The sequence below is a fragment of the Parasteatoda tepidariorum genome, chromosome 1 (assembly GCF_043381705.1).
Source record: "Parasteatoda tepidariorum isolate YZ-2023 chromosome 1, CAS_Ptep_4.0, whole genome shotgun sequence".
Taxonomy (NCBI): domain Eukaryota; kingdom Metazoa; phylum Arthropoda; class Arachnida; order Araneae; family Theridiidae; genus Parasteatoda; species Parasteatoda tepidariorum.
In genome coordinates this window covers 85,261,766-85,267,765 of record NC_092204.1, presented here as the reverse complement: position 1 = coordinate 85,267,765, position 6,000 = coordinate 85,261,766, and positions in this window count along the sequence as shown.

Below are 6,000 nucleotides of genomic sequence, written 5' to 3'. Positions count from 1 at the left end.
TATTTGAATTTTAACATTTGCATGAGATGAAATAACTTTCTATTAGGCATTGTCGTTAGTCAAAATTAATGCTGTCAGTTTTACTGTATTTAAAAAATTGATTTAATGGTGAATTAAATGAGTTTTAAAATTAGAATACAGATAAATTTCGACTGCTTGATAGAACTCAACAATTTATTTCCTGTTTTAAATTTTTTTTTCTTTATTATTTATCCTTCTATTTACTTTAACAGGAAACTATTTTATTTACTTGAAAACTACTTTAATTCTACATAATAATGATGAAATAATAAAGTACCGTAAACCGGGGCGAGTCTACTCATCCAGGGGCGAGTCTACCCATTTTAGTTTTATTTAATTTTCACTATTTTAAATTGCAAATAAAAAAATTTTTACCGACGAAGGACTTAGTTCAGACTCTAAGGAAGATGGCGCTGTAGTAGTTTGATCCGTTTTTATTTATTTGGTGTCTTTTTAACCGACCTGTTCAAACGTCTTTTGAGAGATTTGTATTGAAAATCAGCAAACTTTTAGTTGGTGCTCCGTAAGTATATTATTATTATTACTATTTTCACTTTGGTTAAGTGATAAACTTATCTAAGACAAAGATTACATTAATTTTATATTAAAAAAAAACAAAAAGAATGTAAGTTTTGCTGTTGTAAACAAAAAGCCAGAATTCGCGGGGCGAGTCTACCCATTCGTATTTAGTTTTAATAAAGCATAATAATATAATTTAGAACTTTGTTTATATTAAAATTAAGTCATTTTAAATGAATTTGAGTATATTATTTTAATTCTGCATTGATAAATTTATCATTAATAAGAAAATTTATAGGTTAAATATAAATGTAAATATAAAATATGTTTATTTTACCTATTTTTTCAATTTTTATATTACAAAATTAACTTTTTTTATTTAATGCAAGTTAAATAAATTATTATTTATAAATTATTATTACCTCCCAAAAGAATGGGAAAAGGATTTTTCATGATTCCCAATGTTTGAATTTCGATTTTGTTAATAATCTTTAATTATTATTATTTATTAATTATTTAATTGTAAATTTATATTAATTTTAATTTATTTTTATCAACAATAATCAGAAAAAAATGTTATTTTATAATGTTAATGATTATAAAAACAAAACTGTGATCAAAATGTGATAATCGATCAAATACTCAATTTGTGTTATTTTATGAATAAAAAAATGGAATATATAATAAAGTTATGAATTTTACTTCATAAATATCCTATATAGTAACTAAAATAATAATTGAATAGTAAAATTTGATTATTTACAATGTTAACATTCATTTTAATAGAATGGGTAGACTCGCCCCATACGAGAGATTTGCCAGCAGTTCTATAAAAATATACAGTAACAGCGTAACTGTTAATATTTTCTAAAATCGATTTCACAGCTTTAAAGAGGGATAAATAGCGATACCGAAACACCTATTAAAACCCTTTTTTCTTTAATATTTACAAAAGTTTGACCACTTGAAAGTTGACAAACTGAAAAAATGGGTAGACTCGCCCCGGTTTACGGTAGTTGTTGACTGTTGTATCAGAAACTACAAAACTATATATCTTCCTCAATTAATTGATTTCGGTATTTTAATGAGTCGATGATTTGGTCATTAACTGATTCACTAATTAGACAATTGGTTAATTCATTGATTATTAACTGTAATGTTTTTATGCATTTTCCAGTTTATATTAGAAGCAAAGATTTAAATGCTATGTTTCCAAACACTGAAATTTATAATTGTGCATTCTTGAAATTATTTATTCCAAATATAATATTCAAGCAGAATGGAAATTTATAAATCAAATCGATATGTGTAATTAAAACTATGTTGTTATACGTAATTATCGTTATGATAAATTAAAATACAAGTAACTGCTACAACCAGTGAAAATGATTGACTCTAGTAATTATTTTAACAGCTGTTTTCATTAAAAAAATTAACAAATAATATCTAACGTATGCATCTAGCGCAAACACAAAACTGAACTTCCTTAATTATATTTTTCTTCGGAGAAAATACTAGTAGGAATTTTTAAATTAAAATAAAAATAACTTTTTTTTTAAAAAAAATGATTTAAATTTTGAAATCTTAAAATTTTGAATTTATTGATTTTTAAATTTAACCTTGAGAACTAGATAAATGTCTTATTCATTTTTGTATTCAAAGCTCAGATTGCTAATATTAAACTGAGAAAAAAAGTATGGCTGAAACTACCAAAATATGGTAACATTTACGGTGTTTCTAGATCAATAGGAACACGAAAAAGCATGGCAATTTTTACCGAGGAGCATTGGAAATGATTTTGATAAAATTAACAATAAAATGTGCTAAAATAATCTGTGATAAAATTTGGTCAATGTTGTAAAATGTGGTAATTTTAACAAGATACCTTAGAAACATGGCATAAAAACCATTTATTCGGCAAAATTTACTCATCAGTTTTGTATGTTTTACTAAATGCGTGGTAATACGAATTTAAATTCTGAAAACATGAATTTCTGGTAAACAATTACCACACGAACGGAAAAATTATTGAATGAATGGTTTAAATGCCATATATTTTGTTTTCATTAACCAGAATTTTAATTACTCAAAATTATTTCCATTAATTTTGCCAGAATTTTTTTTTCTCCGTATAAATCTTTAGATTAAAAAAAACTATCAATAAAAATTTTTTTTAAAAAAAAACGTGTAATGCGGAAGATTTAGTACTGTTCTATATACATAAAGCTTTTTATGATTTCCTCATATTTTAATACGTTATTTTGCTGAAAAGGCTTTGGCTAGGTCATTTGTCACATTTAATGATTATAGTGTAATAAAATTTTATTTTAAAAACCTAAAAATGTTTTATCTAGTCATTCTTTATTTTTTTCAATGAAAAAAAAAAGAGATTTACCGAATTATTTGTGTTTATCATCATCATGTTTTCTTTTTCATTGCTTCTGAATAAAGAAAAAGTCTTTAAACTGGATCTGTTTTGTTATTAAACACCTGGCCTCAAACATCTTATACCATAATTCGTATTTATTGTATCTTGTTATTGTTTATTGGAGTAATAAAATTATTGAAATTGCTACAGGTTGTTTAGAAACCAGTCTTGTTTAATTAGTTTCCGTAGCATCATAAGATTTTGTTTTAGTTTGTTTGTTTTATTTTTAACATAAAAATATTCTTCGGTAGGTTATATATCGATATAAATCTACTTAACCTCAGTCGTAAAATACCTGTGATAAAAAAAATACATGCTTGGTTCGTGCACCAGTCTATTTTGAAAACCTATAAATATTTTAATTACAGATTATTTTCTATTTTTATCATGACGTTTAATAATGAATTCGAACATAGTTTCTTTGTTTTTAAATTTAAAAAAAAAACATTAACAACCTCGTGATACTTATGTTTTTATACAGTTTTTAAATATTTGTTTTTTAACTAATTGGATATTAGATTATACAAAATAAAAAAATAAAAAGTTATAAAAATGCTATTTTTATTGCGTCAGAGGTATTTTAGTGAAGAATAATTTGATTATCAAAGAGAACGAGACTAATAATTGTATTAAACCATTAAGACTGATATATATAAATTCTGCATTCATGCTTTCTGCAAGAATATGGTATAATCGGATTTCAAATTTTGTACAACCTACCTATCATTGCGAAGCCTTGTCTGAACTGCCTTATCTTCATTTTATTAAAAAGTAACACTTAAACTATGATAGTATTTAGTTTATAGATTACACGCTAATTAATTGTAATTGATTTCCGTTGAATGAGCAGTATGCAACATAATATGCAAGATTATGATGGGGGAAAAAAACTTTATTATCTCTTATCGGCCCAATTAAACTTAAACAGGATTTGTTTATTATCATTTCATTTGGAAATCAATAAATCTTTACAAAGTTTGACGACTTGGTTTAACGTAAGATTGTTAATGGTAAGGTCCTTTGTGCTATGGAGTTTGTAAATGAACACATAATCGTAAAGAGTTAAAATGATAAAATTAACAGTTTTTTAGCAATTAATCCTACAAATAATGAATTTTAAAAATCACTTCGTAATTTTCAATTTTGTACTTTTATTTCTGAATAAGACTTATCAAAATACGAGTATTTTGGGGGTAACAAACCATCCTAGAAAACTAACGAATAATATTAAAAGGAACATGGTATTTCATTAATATTTATAGAAGGAATGACAGCAAAATTTCAGCTAATTTGACAAAAACAAACAATATTTAAGAGTAAAGAGAATTTTAAAATGTATTGTTTGCAAATGATGATATGAATAATGAATTTTAAAAATTGCTTTCGTGTTTTCAATTTTAAACTTTTGTTTTTGAATAAGAATACGTTAAAGAAATCAAAATATTATTTGTGGTACCAAATCATCACAGAAAACCAATTTCAAACCAGAAATTTATAAATGAAAAGAAAAACGGTACTTCTAGAAAAAATTATATCCAAATTTTGAGGTGATTTTTAATTTTTTTTTTTATATATATATATATTTTTTTTTTGATGAATATTAAGAAACAAAATATTTTTTGGGGTAACAAACCATCCCCTAAAACCATTTTCAACATGAAAATTAATAAATAAGAACAAAAGAAAATAGCATTTATAGAAAAAATGATAGCAAAATTTCAGCTGATATGATAACAAATAGACGATATTTAAAGTTTGTTTTCTAGCTTTCAATTTTAAACTTTTACTTATTTATTTATTTATTAATTTACTTTGTTGATAAAAATTAAGAAACAAAATATTTTCTTCGAGCTAACAAAAACCAATTTCAACATTTAAATTTAGAATGATAGCAAAATTTCAGCTGATATGATAACAAACAGACGATATTTAAAAATCGTTTTCCAGTTTTCAATTTTAAACTTTTTTTTATGAATAAGAATAAGGCACATAAAAAATATTGGGGGTTACAAACCATCCTATAAAACCAATTTCAAACTAAAAATTAACAAATAAAAACAAAAGAAAACAACATTAATAGAAAGAATGAGAGCAAAATTTCGGCTGATATGACAACGAACAGACGATATTTAAGAATAATATTCGTCCTTGTGGCAACGGAACGAGACATGCATCACTGCTATCACCTGTCTACTTCAGATTGTAGAATGTCACTTCCACTGCCGCCTATCAAAAAGCTAGGTATCTTCCATTACCAGGGGTTTACAAATGGCCATGCTGTTTAGCTGAAGTTAAGGCGACTTTGTATCAGCTGAAATATGTGAGATGTGACAGTGACAGATGTTATACGTAGCATGGTCTTGAGAGAGTTGCTTTTTCAGGCACTTGTGCAATGAAAAGAAGTTGACATCGAACTTTTCCATTATTGTGACACCCATGTTTCCCCCCAATTTTTTCCCGAACTGATGTGAAATGGATTGAATTATTTTCAGCGAATAAAATTAACTTAAAAAAAAGTTTTTTTATTGCGCTAGTACTAATATATGAAACAAATGACTTTCGAATATCCTTTAGTTAGGCCACTGCATGTTATGTAACTATAAAATATATCACTTTAACTTTTCATTTTCTATTTCTTCTAATACTTAAAATACAAACATCCAAATTCATGATATTTGTAAAAATTAGGAATTATTGAATGGAAGAACATTTATGAGTAAAAGTAATATCAAATAATACATTTTTAATAAACAACAGTAATAATAGAGACGTATACATTTATCACACACTGATTTCGAATGAGTGGTATAAAATGAACAAAAGAGAATGGCATTCCATTAAACTATATTATTATTCCATTAAACTATGTAAAATTATTAAGCTAAATTTAGGTAAATATTTTAAAATTGAAAAAGAAAATTCTTAAAAAAATTATTTTTCTTTAAAGTATAATAAAAACATATCGTTAATTTAGAGAATAAATATTTATAATTTATATGTTTTATCATAAGGTTTAGTTATCAGTATTTCGA